The sequence below is a fragment of the Thunnus maccoyii genome, chromosome 20, assembly GCF_910596095.1.
Source record: "Thunnus maccoyii chromosome 20, fThuMac1.1, whole genome shotgun sequence".
Classification (NCBI taxonomy): Eukaryota; Metazoa; Chordata; class Actinopteri; order Scombriformes; family Scombridae; genus Thunnus; species Thunnus maccoyii.
This window is the reverse complement of record NC_056552.1, coordinates 20994218-21013085: the sequence shown is the minus strand read 5'-3', so window position 1 is coordinate 21013085 and position 18868 is coordinate 20994218. Positions and strand designations below refer to the sequence as shown.

General features: G+C 42.1%; 1 long non-coding RNA gene across 1 annotated transcript in view; it reads left to right on the top strand.

The window, feature by feature from the left end:
* LOC121886748 overlaps window positions 1–18868 on the top strand; it is a 197227-nt gene that overhangs the window by 83464 nt on the left and 94895 nt on the right. The window contains exons 3-4 of the long non-coding RNA XR_006092832.1: window positions 10672–10713; window positions 17286–17433. This is a non-coding gene — a long non-coding RNA (uncharacterized LOC121886748). The remainder of the gene's footprint in view (window positions 1–10671; window positions 10714–17285; window positions 17434–18868) is intronic.

The window sequence follows — 18868 nt, the reverse complement described above, 5'->3', positions numbered from 1 at the left end:
CACTAGATTTGTCACTAGGTGCTTTTTAATTACTAAGGGGGTCTTAAAAGTGGCTGAATGTTGCAAAAATGTGACGACTATATACACAAGTCAAAACAATATATACTGAATTTGGCGCAAAAAGGAATTTTAATTTCTGTCTCATTTTAATTTTGCTGCTTCATCTGTCACAAAAAAAACAGTCTGGATTTAGTACAGCAGATTAAATATTCTTCAACCAACTTTAATTGTCACTTAAATATAATTGTGGAACAAAAACTGATCTTTCCAAACAAATTCCTCGTGAGCATGAAAAACATTGGACTTCCACAACAGCTGCATCTATAGTCTTCATACAAAAAAAAAAACAAGTGCATCTCTTTTGAAACTATTTGACAGCAAGCCTCCCACTATCCTGTGTATTTATATGTCGAGCTGATTTGCTGATCTTTATGGAAAACATGAAGAGATTATTGGAGGGAGGCGAATCAAAGTGACACTAGTGACACACACTGAAGCCACCCAATATACACTACAGGAACCACAAGCTGGAGCGCCTCAGGCTGTGGTGAGTTTATGGCCTGTTGTGACGTATAAAAGCCAGCAGCTTCTTAGTGTTTCTTTGCTCCTGATTGAGTTTTAATTGATTTCTCATAGAAATGCGGTTCATTCTTGTCATTGAGAAGGAGTCTTTTTGGTTTTTAATTTGCAGATCTCTTGATTTATCCACCGAGTCTGTGATTATTACAATTATGTGGCTTTTGTAATTGGTGGATACAGAGTTGATGTTTTTTTGGGGGGAAAACATTACTTTGAAACAGTGAATGCTGCCAGGGACAATGAGGCTGTGCCGGGTGGGGTTTGATACATGAGCACACTTGTGGTTGAACCACTGTGTGTGTATGTGTGCCTCATGTACAGTATGAGCATGTTTATTCATATTTCTGCATCCTGTATGTCCACAGTGTGCGTGCCGACCGCAGCGCCACCACTGCCTTGCTGTCTGCTTGCCAGTGTAATGCGTGTTTATGTTTACTTAAATGTGTGCATGTGAGTGTGCATGTGTGTGTTTATGGAGTGAGTGTGATGTGGAGCACCTGCCCTCTCCACCCAGTCATGCTGCTGTGTGGCGGCTACTGAGCTGGAACCTTCCGGATGACATCATCAAACGGTGACAAGGCAGACAGGTCAGGGCGCCTGTGGTTGTTGCTGGAAAAGGCTACTCCCCAAAGTGTGTCTGTGTGTGTTTGAGTCCACACGTGCCATACTTTCATATTGATTTTCATATTGACTTTATCGGTGGACTCTCTCTTTTCTTTTTTTCTCTTTCAGAACTTATTAGTGTTGCTAGTGTGTTGCTACTTAGTAACCAGCTGGAATGCCCTAGCAACCAACAAGAACATCATACCACCTTACAATTACTCATAGAGGCCATAGACAGCGCCTGGAATTCCCTAGCAACTAGCTGCTACTCCATGTTAGCAAGGATAGTAACTACATGTTACTGTCAAGCCCCCAGAAACAGCACCTGGCTGTGAAGCCAATTTGACACAGTGGCCAAACTGTGTAATTACAACTTCTGGATCCATTACGTGATACACACTGGCCCTAAAAGCATTTTCCTGCATGATTAAATTATTTTATCCCCATTCAAGTGAATGAGGAGCCAACCGGAAGTCTGCTGGAGCCCAAAAACCCAGATGCTTAAGTAAGCCCGTGGAAACATGGCAGACTTTTTTTTGCGCCACTGAGCAGCTTTCATAGAAATTAATGGGCCACATCTTTGAATGCGGTATCCAACTCTCCTTAATACATCTATGGTTACTGCCCTAGCATCTGCACAGGACACCATAGCAACCACCTAGCAACCTATGTACTGAAGAGGATAAAGGTTGGAATTAATTATTCATTATTTTTTGACTTCTTTCACTATATACTGTCACCAAAAACTCTCTGCTATCCCTGCATTTGCTCTGGAAAAACAGCGCCATCTTCCTGTCTTGAGTCATAAAGCAATCCAGCAGCTTAAACAATAACAATTTAAAATTAGAGTACAAGCCTCAATCACATCATATGCTTGATACAGTATATGTTGTGATATTCTCAATAGTGTAACCTTTTATTCAGAACAGAGGCTTGTGCTTTGGGCAAGTTGGGCGAAAAATGGAGGTATGCAGGCAGATTCTGATTCCGTTACACACAAACACATTTTTATGTATGAAAAACAGTGGTAATAATTAGGATTGCAGTGAACCAACTCTTTCCTCCCCTGATACAGACATGTCAGATACCCAATCCACTTATAAGGTTTGTATTGGTGCCAGTGCCAATCCAATCTCTTGTAGTAATACAAATGTGAATAAAATATGGCGGTAGACTACCAGTCCAGTGTTTACAAATGCATAATGTAATGATAGTAGTAGCTTTTTCTAATTATATTCCTCATCATGTTTTGTATATTTTTTCAAAACACAGAACAAGCTTTACAAAAGAGGAGACGAAAAACAGTCAGAAACAGTATTTAAACCACCACCTACCTTCTTAAAATATTCTGCCCGCTGCAGAGTCTCTAAACTCTATAAAATGCTTTCTTACACATTCTACTCGACTGCTCTTTGTTTGCTCTCTTTAGTTTTGCCCATGAGCGTGCATGTGTTGGTCTGTCTAGACCACAGAGGACAGGTTAGTGAGGGTATATTCGTTTTCCATTTGCAGATTTAGAGGATATTATGGCCTATTTCCACCTGCAAACCCCAATCCAAGTATTCCTCCGCCTACCTGCTATTTGTCAGGATCTGTGTAATTACCAGTGTCTATCCCTCACTCCCCATCTCATATCCTGAGCACAACATTTGCTGTGGCCCAGGTTTACCCACTGGCTTTGAAATGGTTTCTGCTCAAAAAACAACACTCCAATTTCACTGCAGGGACAAGAAGTGGCTGGAAGATGCTGCCAGGGTGCAAAATAGACAAAATATCCCCTGTCCTGTGTGTGTCCTGCGTGCCACCACATCATAATCAAATCAAATCATTTTTTTTCTAATGACTTGCTGTGCAATGGAGACGGCGCGTGGCTGCCCAAACATAATAACCCAGAATGCACCGCGGGACCAAAACGGTATCGGCATTTCAGCGAGTGCTCCGTTAAAGAAACTGTTTTCATTCAGGAACATTCCTATTTCAGGAACTTTAAATGTTAAGTAAAGAAACATTATGAGAGGATGGCTGAATGGAAAGCTGTGTGTGTGCGTGGACGTGCATGCGTGCGGATTAGAGGCAAGTGTGTGTGTGCGTGTGTGTGTGTGTACCTATGTGTGATTTGGACATACACCTCTAAGCACACCTAAGTGTATCTAGCCAAATGTTTTTATATGGTTCCATGACGGGGGAGAGAGTCTGTCTAACAAAGGAGACTATTTCGATGGGGCCGGTCAGTGAAGGAGTGCTGGACTCATAATGACATAGAAAACAAACAGTGGTGAATGGGCACATGGTCCCTCCGTAACCACAGGGCCCTTAACGGGAAGAGCCTGTCCAGTAGTGCACAGCACAGCTCCAGCACTACAGGAAGACCCAGGCGCCAAGGAGTTAAAGTACACCTACTGTGTGAGAGTATGTCTGTGTGTCTGTGTGTGCATACAGTGTGTGTGACATGCATTGCAGATCTGCTGCACATATGCACAAATACCTGATGAGAAGATATGGACACTCTCACGCACACATGTAACACTAAAAACAAAAACAAAAAAAAAACAAAAAAAAAACACATCCACACATTTCACACATATTAACATACAAATACACACATTCATACTCCCTCTATGTCTCACACGTATACACACAGTCGCGGGGGGGACTTCCCAATCAACCACCAGCAACAATATTATCCTGCCATTCACTGTCGCGGTGTGATTGATGAAGCCGAGGGAAGGCCGCACTCTGGCAGCTCACACTGCTCCAAATCCCGACGTGAAGCTGATGTAGAATAACAATGTGTGGACAACGCTCATATTAAACTCAAATTGTGGCACCGTGTACTATTTAATGGCCAAAAAATATCAAACTGTCCCCATGTGGAGAGCTGCAGTCTACATGCATTCTCCAGTGAAATGTTTGGCAGAGAAAAAGAAATATTTTAATAGGATTTCATCTAAGTTTGAGTGTTAATCTGTAATGCCGCATCATGTCTGTAGCTTTTGGGAGTGCTTAGTGTTGCACATGTAACTCACACACTCATGAGATTTGGAATGAGCCAAAACATAGAACATATGGTTTAATTATGACTGAATTTAATACTGAAAATGATGTACCATCAGAAGGAAAAGTGCTCTGTGTGCCCAAATGAAGAGTGGTATATTACTGTTTGAACACAGGACAGTATGTGGTATTGAAGAACATGACAATCTTTGTCAGTTATGTGAGTTAAATGAAGTAGACAATGAAATGCATTTTGTATTATATTTATCTTTAAATCATGATCTATGTTTGTTGAGTAAAACTAAGGATTATTAAATCAAGTCTTGTTGGGAGATGCTGAACTAAGGAAAAGACTAAAAACGGATACTTTTGCATTGTCAGAGTATCTGGACAATGCAAGGTCATTAAAAGACTGTTCACCACTTTAGCCTTGCACTCTTACAACATTGTCAGACTCACAACGAACAGTTAAATAAACACAAGGACAAAAATTGATGCAGCAGAACTGTCATTTTTATTCCATACTATATGAAGCAGCGTGGCTGTTGTCCAGCTCCCATTCTTCTTCAGCAATTGGGGAGTTTGCCCACTGATCAGTTTTCTCCTAGGATGCAATGATCCTGACGGAGTATGCTTTGAGTGCCTCGGATGAGACCACATAGAGAGAGGTCTTCAGCAGCCACCATCCTGTGTGGACTGCTGGCGTCTAATCTTGGGCAGTTGGTGGGAGCATTTTCAATGCTTCAACGTGGCGCTCGGCTGCGAGGAGGGTGAGTTGGAACTCATTATCGATGACACCAAGCCCCCCGCTCTGGCTGACGACACACCCCTCCCACTTTCGGTCTTCCCCACTGAGACAATGGCTTCATTCGCAGATGATGAAGATAACATCTCATCAGTGTCCGATACGTCAGCGTCCCACAGAAGCCCGCTGCCAATATCTGATGGCCAGGATTTTCCACAAGTGATGACCATCGCGACGGACCATCTTGGGCTAGCTTTACCTCCCCGCTTCCACCTAAACTGGTGAGCCATCACCGTGAAGGTTTCTATGGGTTGATTCACTTGTGTGGAGGTATCCTGGCAGCAGCCACTGAAAAGGAGAGCAGGGTTGGTGGATTTTCTCCAACAAGACGGGAGATCCATTTTAGATCTCCGCACCCTAAACTGGTGCATCGCCCGCAAAACATTTTGCATGCTAACCATGCAGCGGCTACTGAGTTGGTTCAGCCTAGCGACTGGTTCACCACCATCAACCTGAAGGATGCGTACTTTCATGTCGAGCTGGCTCCGAAACACAGTAAGGTCCTGCATCACACTTTTCAGAGGATAGCCTATGAGTACAACAGACTGCCATTTGGCTATTCCCTGGCCCTCCGCACCTTCCCCATATGTGTGGACATGGCGCTTCAGCTGTTGTGCAACCAAGGTGCGAAGATTTTCTTTTACCTCAAAGACCTCGTAGTCATGGCCAGGTCCAAAGAATTGGCTATGTTCCACAAAGCCCAGTTGATTTTACATCTAATCAAGTTAGGGTTCATGATCAACTGGAAAAAGAGCAGCCCCCAGCCACAACAACAGGTGGAATATCTGAGGGTTGACTCATGCAGGCTGTGGGCTTTTCTCTCGGAACTCAGTTAGACAGTTCTACTGCACAAACTGCGGCAATCACAAACTGTGGCATTCACAAACTGTGGGGTGCAACAATGATGGCATTGACCATCATGCAGGCACTGGGGTTCATGGCCACAGCCCACCTGGTGGTGCTGCTAGAGCTGCTGCACATGCGATGTCTGCAGAGGTGGTTATCAGCCTTCGCTTGGATGCCAAGAGGCACAAGCGCTGCCTGGTGACCATTCCCCCCTCAGTGCAGGGCAACCTGCGATACTGGGGGTCCCCACAGCACCTGTCACAGGCAACACAGTTGGGACAATTGACTTCTTGCGTCACGGTGTTCACGGATGCATCCCTGAGTGGGGAGGGACTTGCCTGGGGAGAACAATAGGTGGAGTGTGACCTCTGATGGAGAGCCTACACACCAACCTCCTTGAACTCCAGGCTATTTTCTTAGTCCTCCAACACTTCAAGTCCCTGGTACAGGGGAGATGTATGTTAGTGAGGACCAAAAACCGCACTGCGATGGCCTACATCAGCAGGCAGGGCGGAGTTTGGTCCATTGTCCTGATGAGGATAGTGAAGAACCTGTGGAGTTGGGCCACAGAACATCTGTTGTCTCTGAAGGTGCTCCACGTCCTGGGACATGAGAACAGGGGGGGCTGACCTCATGTCAAGGGGCAGCCCTCCATCAGAGGAGTGGAGGCTTCACCCCGAAATGATGAAGCAAATTTGGACCCAGTTCAGGAAGGTGGAAGTGGATCTGTTCCCCAACTGGCGCAACACTCACTGTCCCCTGTGGTTCTCCCTGACACTGTAAGATGAACCACCCCTGGGGGTGGACACATTTGCACACGTGCCATGGCCAGAAAAGCTGTTTTATGCTATTCCTCTCTTATCAGAGAGAGTGAGACAGAAGCGGTTGGAGATCATCCTGATAGCTCCAGGTCACCACTCAGCACTGTGGTATGCAGGGATGACTCAAATGCTGATTGCCCAGCCCTGGACAATGCCCCAGGGGGCTCTGTCCCAGGAGGTGGGGGCAATAGGCACACTGCCCATTTTGGGCCAGCCCCTCCGGGCTTGGCTTCTGAAAGGGACAGGCTGATGTGGGTTGGACTGTCTGTACAGGTTGTACAGATCATTCAGGCGGGGAGAGCTTGTGGCTAGCTGGTTCCAACGCTGGAGGTTAGATCCACTGATGTGTGCAGTCAGTTCTATTCTGTCTTTTTGCAGTGTTTGCTGGAAAGAGGGCTGTCTCATGCCACTAGCGTATGCAGCAACTGTCTCTTCCTGTCACAAGGGTTTTTGGTGACAGACTGGTCTTTAGCCACGCTCTTGAAAAATGTTTCTTGCAGGGCGTCAGTAGACAACGCCCAGTGATGTGTGCCTATCCCCCAGTGGGAACTGCCTCTGGTGCTGGAGGCTCTGGTGAAGGATCTTTACAAGCTCCTGGAGCGCTCCTCTCTGTAGGTATTGTCACTCAAGATAGCTTTGCTGCTTGCTCTGACCTCAGCAAAGACAGTATGTGAGTTAAATCGGTTCACCCCAGGTGAATGCCGCTTCACGGTGACCACAGTGGAGATACTCTCAGACCAAATCCCTCCTTGTTCCCAAGAACATATGGAGTTCTTTCAGGTTGAGGGTTGTTCAGCTGGATGCATTTTGCTCTCTTCCCTGTGGGTGGAACAGGGGTCGAAATTACATCTCCTTTGCCCAGTTCATGCATTAGCATGTTATGTTGAACGCACAGCCCCCATCAGATGCACAGAGCAGCTGTTTGTTTGCTATGGGGATGGTGTGGCTGGAAAAGTTCTATCCAAGAAACGCCTTGCTAGGTGGCATCTCCCAAGCCTATAGGCAGGTGGGAAGAGACCGTTCCACTGTGGTTCACTCAAACTCTACATGGCATGGCAGTGGGTGGCCTTGTTTAGTGGGATGAGTGTCGAGGACATATGTGCAGCAGCATCGTGGTCTGTGCCTTGTCCATTCATAGAGTTCTATCTCTTGGACATGTCAGGTTCCTCTTCACAGTCTGTGCTTGCTGGATCGACCCAAGACTGGTGAAAAAGGTGAGTGTGTGTGTCAGCTTTGTTTCACTTGACCCCCCTCTGGCCATGATACTCCTGCATTTGTCCTGAGAAATGAGGTGTACAGATGGTCTGTTGCGTGACGTAGTGCCCTGTGAGGTTAGGCCATGGCCTCACCCAGTTCAGTAATATATAAGCTAGGTCGGCTGGGCCTCCTACTTTGCTGCTGCGGAGGCCTAGGCTATAAGACGGAGGTGGGCTGTGGCGACTAAACTTAGCCGGTCAGGTGTTCATTCATTGGGCTCCACCCACTGTACCCTTTGAGTCCAGTAGAGGGTGGAGCCTGTGTGAGATAGAATGAAGGTTACAATATTGTAACCCCAGCTCTGTTAGCACAGTGGAGCCCTCCACCTACGGGCCCTGCCACTCCTATATTGCTCACTGAAGAGATTGTAGGATACTGGATAGCAGGCATGCTGCCTTATATACTGTGGGCTCCACATGTATTCAGGTAGGCACGTCCTCACTGGCCAGCTACATTTATGCAAATTTCAGGGGGCGAATATAGTACGTGCATGTGATTGGAAGAGAGTTTTACCCGTAGAGTGCTAATAGAACTGGGGTTACAATATCGTAACCTTCATTTCTCAACTCTCACACACTGTGCTGCTGGGAGTCTTTTGATTCGTTATTCTTGGCAACCAGTGCCAATGTATATTGAGGTTCAATTGAAAATGACTGGCACCCTGTCGCTTCTCTGGTCTTTGAGTTTGTAAGTGTGAACACGTGGTAAGAGAAGTTTATGTGGCATTTTTTCTTTGTCTAGCCATGGTGGCTATGACTGTTCAAGCCATCTACCCAGTTCTTCCTCTACTTATTCATAACAAAGTGGACACATAAAATGCGTAATGCTGCAGTGTTTGGAAAAGCTTTCATCTAGTAGATTTAGGCTAGATGTCAGTGGAGTCGAAGGAAAACATATCATTTTACTTTGTTTGACAAAATGATGACACTTAAAAGTTGATCCATGAGCTTCAGATTGTGATTTCTATTTCTTCAATATTATGTTTCAATTTTTTTTTAATAAAACCCCCAACCACAACTAGAACACACAGTGTGGCATCTGGTTTTTGATATTTCAGAATGTTTCTCCCATGTGAAGCAGGACAAGACTGGTGAAAACAGTGAGCTGTTTAGTGTGGGCGGTGATGTCCAAACAACAGATGCATGTGGAAATGCAAACATGTGTTCACTTTCCGGTTTATGTCCCTCTCTGCTGGCCCACACAGATGTTTTAAAGACACTGAATTTAGTTTTATTGCTTGTTTTTATTTATTTGCTTACCATGTCTGGCAGGTACACAGATTTTTCCACCTTGTGAGGTGTAGTGTAGACATTCTGAGGGGCAGCGCACCTTTTAAGCCAGTTGCTATTTTGAAACCATCTTTCTGTTTTTGTCACAGTAAACAATGTTCAACAACCAAAATGAGGCTTTATTTATACATTTGTAATGCTTACAATTTTAGCATGTTAGCATGGAGTGCTGGTGCAAATGATTATCAAGGATGATTTAATGAATATGTTCACTATCCACACAAGAAGAAATACACTGTATTTCTTTAATATGCATTTGGAAACACTTAAACAAAGCCCCTGTGAGGTACAGACATGAGCAGAGTTCTTGATGATGGTGTTTTCATTCACTCTGCTTGTTTACATGTTACCATGATACCTGTCAATAGCTCTTCACTGTCAGCCCTCTGTGCCCACACTTCCCACACTTTGCTCTCTGTCAGACATCGTATAGGTCTGTTCACCGCTTTGTAAACATCATAAAACAACAACAACAAAAATCCATGCTAAAAATGGTATTAGGGTGCAGATGGTTTATAAGGTCATGCTGGTTACTAAGCATCAGGAAATTGTCTCAGACAAGACCTTTATGTGGCACTTTTTAAATTGGAAAATCAGTGATTTGGAGAGAAAAAAATGGTATCAGCTGAGTTAGTGGACAATATTAAAGGGAAATTTCCTCAACAAAGTACAAAGTGTAGAACAGACACCAGAACATTAACAAACACTTAAGAAAAGATCATTTCTAGCTGTTGCCAATGACTGGTAAATTTTGCATTCTCGGCAGAGTTAAGCTAACTTGATCCTGATCGGTGCAGCAGAAATGCTGAGAAACATTTTTCACCATACACCCCCCTGGGGTGTCTGGAGGTGCACGTGTGCCGACCGCAGCAGCTCCCCCACTTAGTTTTATTACACAAGGTCATAATGTTCTTCCGTGCGTTGTTCTACTGGCTTTTTTTTCTCCATAGTCGCACATAATACTGCCAAGGACTAATTGACATAGTTACATATTCTTTAACTGTATCTGGTTCAGTCAGTGTGTGTGTGAGTGAAAGTGTGTATGTAAGCAAAAACCAGACAGAGAATAGTCGAGAGAAAGAGAGAGGGAGAGAGTGGGGTTGCATCGGCAGAATGTCTGGTTCATGCCCCCACTAACCGTAAGTAGCCAAGATATATCGGCAGTTCCTGTGCATTATGGGATACCGTACTGGCAATAAACAGAAACAGAGGAAATCTGAAATGAGGTGACTGAGACTTTTTATGACTTGTCCTCTTCACAATGCAGAGGACTGCAGCAGAATTGCCAGCCCAAAATCAAACATATAACCTGCAACGTATCAGACATCTATCTTACTGTCTGCAGCTGAAAAACACACACTGCGGTCTTGCATGGGAAGGCTAGACTTTCTTTTGATTGATACTGTCTCCAAGGTTAAACACACTTTAAGACCTCCTCTCCTCCCTTATTTTTATTTTATCTCCTTTTTGCCTGCAGATCTGGCTCATTGGCCCAGGAAACATGGCCTGAATCACAGGGGTAAGTTGATGATGATGAGCTCTATTCATTCTGTGCGTGTTGACATATTTGCTACCATAACCATCAATAACTCATCCCTCTATGTTTGCAAGTGTGTGTCCCTCCTGTTGATCGTCTATTCACAGCTTCTGCCAGTCATCTAAGTGTATTGTAATGATTATACTGCAGATAACCAGCAGCAGGCAAACTTGTGGTAGCTGGAAGCATGTCATTTGTTAGCTTCTTGTACAGGAAGATGCTCACCTTTTATCTCTTAAAAAAGCTTCAATGTATTTTGATTTAGGAGATGTAAGGAATAGAGTCAGAAAAATACACCACATGCTGTTTGCATGTCTTTTATCTAAACCATCTTTCCGGGCTTAGACTAGCATGGGTGGCCACAGCAAGAGAGGAATGCATTACCAGTTTAGCTAGAGGCAACTAAATTATTAATTAAAAAGTCCAAAGAAAAGAAAATATCATTGCAACATTTAACTCTTTTCATGGCTCTGTGTGATCAGGATGGATATCACTGACCCACTGACTGAAGTTTGAATAAAAAGCTGATATCATCCTTTTTATGATATATCAGAGCAGCAGTCCACACTGTTACAAATCTATTTTCTGTGTCATTTTCTGGGCTTGAAGACATTAGGTCTGAATCTTCACCCCTGCTGCTCTTAACATCATGTTCCTCCATCCTCTTTGATTTGGTTCTGGCTCTGATATCAGTAAGCTTGATTTGGAGGGAATAACTGAGGTCATCCTGTGAACTTGAACTGGATCCACTGATGCTGTTTGCATAGGTGCACAGTAGGCCTTAAGAGACATACAATGTAGCTATAACCATTGGTTTTTATTGCATGCTTACTGAGCCACTGCTGTACTTTGGCTCTATCCTCAAGAAGAATTATTTGGAGAAAAGAATTTGCAGATTGAAAGATGAATTTGAAAAAACATATCTCATAGCCAAATCTGCTGTGAGGGCAGAAATGAGATCAATGTTAAACCATAAGTTTTGGAGCAAAAGGTTTGATGTAATTTAGTTAACAAGACAAAAGGTTAATATGAAAAAATATATATGTAGCACTTGACTTTAAACTCATAACCAAGGTATTCATGAGAAAAGCAATACACATATTAGTATTAAAGCTACACATAATTTGTTACAATTGCTACTTTACTGTTGCAAAGTCAGCTAAGCTGACATAATATGGATAGACTGCGTTTTCTCAACAAGATAATGTCAACTTATGATATACAATCTAATTTTAACAATTTCAACAATCTTCTCTTGTCTCTTATCTTTCATTAGGCTTAATCCTGGCATTACTTTTCCAGAAAAAGCAGCTCTTAAGTATTTAACTTCATGACACTTAAACACTGTCTGGCTCAGAAAAGACTTTGTAAAAGTTAAAAGTTCAACTTTTTCCAGTTGTCATTTATAAGACTAATTACAAATTACACAATACTCTTACAAGTTTGGTAGAAACTAAACAAAATAAAACAAAACAAAACAAGTCTGCAGCACCTCAGCTTGAGAAGGAAATATTTTGACATAGCATAGAGTTTTCTTATTTGTCTCATTGTATCAACCATTAAATCAAATTTCTCTTGTCATTTACCATTTGAGGTGCAGACATTTTCATGCACATATAAAGCATAGCTCAATGTATTTAGATGTAATTAAATGTAATTAATTCAATTCATACTTTTTTCACAGATTTAATTGCTAATTTATGTTTGCACAACATTGGCCATCGATGAAGCTGCTGTATATTAGCCTGACTGGTTAGATTGTGAAGGGTGCATGAATAGACAGGCAAGATATTACTAACATGAGAAGCTATGAGATCATTTGCATCTCCAAGCTGTGAAAACATCCTGACGAATATGCATTTAACATGACACAAGGACTTGATACTTAATTTAGCCTTTCAGCAGAAAACTGTTGGCAGTGATGATCAATGATAGATGTTGCTTTTGTTTATCCATTTTGTCAACTTCCATTTATCTAGTTTAGACACGCTCAATATCGTCGCATTCACTTTTCCCACACTGATTTTCCCAGCATGGACTCAAACTAGCAACTCTCCAGCCACCATCTTGACTCCCTGCCCATTAGGCCACAGCCCATGTTGAAACTCTTTGTTCTCTCCAGGATGTTCCTGCTCGGAGCTGCTCGTTGGACCGCTCAGCCAAAACTGTAAGCCTCTGTGACAGTTACTGGCAACAGAGAACAGCAGCCCTGCTTGAGTTATAGAAGATCACCACATGTGTGATCCCAGCGAGCATGAGTTATGCTCCCACTGCCTCACGTTGTCTTTTGATCACAATTTATCGTGTTTTGTGTCGACGTTGCCTTTTGACACAATGAGCAAGAAAGTGAGGGTGAGATAATGTGAAGATATTTTTATGTTGTCTCTTGGATATTGCTGTACAGTACTATACTGACTTTTTAGATTAAAGCACTGAGTGGCTGAGTTATTTGTAGTGTATGGCATGTAAAATTTGGCAGTTATACTTATTTGTATCAGCTTGATAAATTATTTGGAAAACTATACTTCTTTTTTTATTGAATGCACCGTAAAACAAAGTGACTGATGCAAAGACTGGGCAAGAATTCTGGTGGCTTGTGTCTATTGTGGAAATCTTCCTCTCAGATGATACCACCGCACATACTCAAAGGGATGTTGTCCGCTTGTCCTTTGGCCACAGCTTCCCCAGATGTTGTAGCTATGAACAGAGGGGAAAAACTAAACAGTCAGGGTAGCTCTGATGAGTCACCAGCCTAATGGACCATGGTATGAAACATGATATGGGCTGCGTCTGCCTTGAGAGGGCAGTTTAGTGAAAACAGTGTCATTACTACAACCTGAGGCCTCCCAGGCAAGGACCTCATGTGGTGAACTGTATGCCAAGAAAAGAAAGAGAGGAGAGGGAGAGGACAGGCTGAACATGATACAATCGAGGATGGAGGGAGTCCAGTTTCAGACAGCGAGAGCAGGGAGGAAGAAGAAGGAGCGGGCCAAAGTCTTTGTTTTATCTGGAGCAAACAAGATACTTGCATCATAGCAGCTCTCCAAGAATAACGTCAAAACCTGATGACTCAAAGAGAAAATACAGAGCTGATGAAAATAAAGCTTAGCCTGTCTCGCCTGGTTAGCACTCAAACTTGGAAGCAGAGTGTGAAAGTGGCTTTTATACAACAGAAATGTTGTCTCTCATCTTGTTTGTATATGTTTTAAAGTTTTTTGCAGTAGGCTAGCAAAAAATGGATGCAGATGGTGTGAAATACTCCCGGTTATGTAATGCAGCCAATGCCACAGTATATCCCAAGTGACTTACTTTGTCAGTTGTCACTCTTCAGCACTTTTCAATTGACCTCAGTTCAGAAAAGAATTAAATCGACCTTACAAAACCTGTGTGTATGCAATTCTGCGTGGTGTGTGTGTGTGTGTGTGTGCACGCAGATTTCACTTTTCACTGCATGTTCATCGAAAAACTGCTAATATTATTCAATGTCCTGAAGACAAACTGAGAAAAAAAAAACAACCTTTGCTGTCTTTTCAGCCATCAGCACTTACTCTGCTACTTCGTCAGCTGAAAATTAGATTTTCTATTTCAGCATACATTGGCTCAAGTGTGAAATATAGAAGAAAAATTTGTCTGCAGACCTACTGCAGAAAATGCATTAAGGGAAATAAACCATGATTAAAAATCATTTTTTTAAAGACAGCTGGTAATGTTTACACTGTGCACATAATGACAAATGCCAAATCAACGGAAAGCTACAAGCTGTAATGAGCTGTGTCCAAATTGATGATCTTTTTGGGCCAGCAAGATTTCAGATGGTGGAAAAAGGCTGCAGAATTGACACATTTATTTTAACACTGAGTCAAATGAAGAAACAGACAACTGCAACAATAGAGGAGGAGGGTGAAACGGCAGTGGAAGTAACACAGTCACTAATTCTGGAGCTAATGTTGATGCTAGCTAGCCAGTGACAACCAACAAAGTAGCTAAACAGTGTCCTTGTGAGCTCTCATTTTCCAAGTTGGTTTGTATAGTCTAAAGAATGAACTAATACCAAGATAAGCCAGGTCTTTATTGCAATGACATCATATCTGTTGAGTGCCCTTGAAAATATCATGGTGGTAGATTCTCCTGCATAGAGGAGGGCAAAGAACAAACACTTTGTAAGCTAGCTATTACTGTTAACACATTAATGTTTATAGCTGGTTTAATGAGCAGTGCAACAATTTGTCAGGCCATTATCAATTGTTTGCTATTTGGTAACCAAATATATGTCTTATTCACAGCAGACATTCTCACTTGTGAGAGTAGGAACAATACCTGGGCCTGCTACTGGACTCCCTAAATAAGCCTTTTTCATGGAAGACATTTGACTTTATTAGTAAAAAAAAGTATAAATTAATGATGGCTGAATTCCATTTAGTTGCTTTGGTTTTAGGGTCCTGGTATTGTGCATGCTGGCTCACTGTCACACTGTCATGGCTTACTGGGACACTTGAATATAACAGAGCCATCGTTAATGTCATTAGTAAAACCTGTGCTTTCTGTTTGCTGTCAGAGATGTAATTCAGATTTGACAGAGGTGGCAGAGTGGTGGATCTCTGATGGTCAGTGATTTACTGTTGTGGTCTCTTTTGATGTTCTCCTGCAGCTGACTTTGCTGATTAAATCCTGTATTGAGATATATAATTTCTTATGAGTGAAGTTTAGCCTATGTGGTTTCTAATGTTGTTGTAAGCCTACTATTGTGCACTAGACAACTGAAATGTGTGTTTTTTGTTAGCAAACACCATGAATTTGTTAGAGACTAAATTACCAGTACTAAGGGTGAGGTTTTGGACCAGTGTTTTGATGAATGGATCCCCGTTTTGTTTGTATCTCAGTCTCTGATATCCCACATATATGCACATACACATTCCCACAGACAGTTTTACGTGATGTCACTGTTTGGCAGTTAGTGTTGATAAGACGACAAGAAAAACTGCAATGGGCCATGCAAAAGACAGAGGACTGCTAACTAGTGGAAATGGATGTAAACCATCCATGTTCTATAATATTTACAAAAAAACCTACTTTGCAAAAAAGTTGTATAATTGTCTGGAAAACTCTACTCTTTTTCTCAACCCCCCTGTCTCCCTAGTGGTATAGTCTGGATTTATAGCTGGTACTAACCCTGGAATAGGCCCGCACTGGAAACAAATTTTGGGTGTCTGCCTTTTCACCCCGGGGGTCACGAGCAGTACCCTGTCATCGCTGTACTCCCCCCAGTCACTCACACAATAGGTTCTGCTTCATGTCCCCAGTATGGCACTGCATTAAGACTGAGACTAGACAGTGTGTGTGTGTATCTCCCCTGGTTTGGGCACACACACACACATACATACTTTGGTGTTCATTGGTAGAAATGGAGCCCAGCTGCACCCCTACTCTCCTCTGAGGATGGCAGACAAAGCTTGTGCATGTTAGAAGTAAAATGAAAGTCAGATCTGTATACAGAGGATTTGCAGCTGTGCAAAAAATTCCCAACAATTTAGTGAGTGTAAAACTGGCAGTGCACAAGAAATAGTTGATTAGATAATAAACTTGCTTTGAACATGTGGTTAAAGGTCAAGTTAGTAATGTTATCAATAGAAGTGAATAACCTGGTCTAATGTGTATGGTATGAGTATGTAATGAGTATGGTTAGTGCATTGCTGCCACCCTATTTGTGGGCATTCTGTAGAATACTTTTGCACTATACTTTATCCAGGGACAGTGGAAGTTGAAATGTTTACATAGAAAAAAGTATTTACAGAGACTTGAGATGTCCAAATATACTGTACTGCTGAAACAACCTTCAGCAGAGCATCAACAGTACGCAAACAACCAGTCCACACCAACTTCCAGTTCAAATTACAGTTATTTGTTTGGGTTTGTGACAATCTCATGTACCCAAAAATGTACCCAAACTCTTGTCATGTAAATCTCACAGAAGTGGGTTGTCTTTATATTTCAAACCAGTAAGAGTATGTTAGGGAGACCCAAACAAACAGCCAATAGCCATCTTATTTTTTCTTTGAACTTGACAAAATGCAGACTGGCTGCACAGGCATTATCAAAAGTCCATCCATTGCATTATCAGTGGAATCCTCAGTCCACGGTCAGAAATATCACACTCAAATTTAACAATGCTTTCAATACTTTGAGCACTCTTCACCACCATTATATTGTGGTAGAGGGAGGGGACACAAAAGTAAAATTCAGTTTGTAGCATGTGAATGTAAACACACTGTTAAAGCTGGACTTTGGACAAATCAAGCCTTTTTCTTTTGTTTACCATTCTCAGTTGCAACCAGCTAATAACCTAATGAGAAGTTTGATGAGAAGCACGAAACTTGTGTTACAGTATAACTTTGTGTAACTAAGTAAGACTCATGCAAAATGACCACAGACTGAACCAAGTGGGATACGTACAATGGCTACAACAGAGTGTAGACAGCAGATGGGGAGTCAGTGGTCGGAGAAAATGCATCTGAGGCGATGAGTAGAAACTAATGTTCTCACTCCTGATGTCATAGGCCGGGGTGCACCAGCTGGTGTAAAGGCAACCCACCTTTTCCTGTCCTGGCATCTGAAGGACACCCAAGGGAGCAAGACGTCACCATCACCGCAGCCGTCTACCGCTGCCACCATCATCAGCACTAACATCACCATCATGTGTGAAAGGTAAAGTCCATACATCTTTCATCCATCCATTTTTACCCACTTAGGATGAGTGGTTTTCTCCACACCTCTATTTACCTGTTTCCTTGACTCTTGTTTTTATTTTTTGGCTGTCTCACATGTCCCATACCCAGAATAAACACCTCTACGCAACACAACTGAATGAACAATATCATTTGAAGTGTTAATTTCCCTTGGCTTAGTTTTGGTTCATGGAATTGCTGCGTCAGTTGCTCACATGGATGTCGAGATGTGTTTCATTTTATTAGGGCTGCAAATTAACAATCATTTTCTTTATCGATTCATCTTTTGATTATTTTCTCAATTAATCAATTAGTCAGAAAATTGTGAAAAATTATGCAACCTAAACTGTCTTGATCTGTTCTGACCAACAGTTCACTACCCAAAGATATTCAGTTTACTATTACAGAGGACTAAAGAAAGCAGAAAATATTCACATTTAAGAAGCTGAAACCCAAGAAGTTTAGAATTTTTTCCCTTAAAAATTACTCCAAATTATTAATCAAAATTAATTTTTCTGTCAGTCGACTGATCATTGCAGCTCTGCATTTTATTACTAAAATGTGTTAAAGTTGCAGCAAACAATGTTACATTTGGTGTTCAAAAGCTCAGAGAAGTGAGTCCATATGCTAAAGATGCTAAACTCATTCAAAGAATCAAAACAGAAACAAGCCAGCCCTTAAAACAATCCTTTTTTCTCACTTCCAGAATACATTCATAGCAGTGACTCTCTGCATAGGCACGTGTTTCTTGCTATTTATATAAAAATGGCAAAGTGTGCACTCAATTTTCTTCTTTCCTATGATGAGATTTTTTTTTACCTCCCTCTTGTTTTTTCTCTCTTTTTTCCCTCCACTTATCCTTCCTGTCTCACCACAGTCATTCACTATTTGGGTTATATAGCTCGGATTAGACAAGTCAGGATTTACACAGACAGGAAAGATAAGGGGACATTTTTACGGCACAACCACTATTCTAGAGGTGCATGCGAGAGTCGAAGAACCATTTTTAGACTGCAGACATGGCTGGAAAATTGGTGTAAGCTACTAAAAACTAGGTTGTAACATTTTAAGGCCCTACGGCTTTTCACGGAAACACCTCCCCATACAGAAAATATACCATATTAATCATGTAGCTATTAGCATGGTTGTCTGTGTCCAGGCAGGGGGGACCCTCATTCAGCATAATATTCTATTTATCCGCAAAGTCTAGGTTTGCTCATGTTCTTTGTATTCCTGACTCCAGTCTTATCAAAAAGGATTTCTGCATCGATGGGGCATCTAAAACAATGCAAAATTAGCTGTTTAAATTTTTTTCAAAATACTTTTATTCCATCACCAGTGTATAATTAAGATTAGTGTAGGATTAAGGTTAAGAGACACAATAAAAAACACCCTGGAAAACACACAAAAAAATG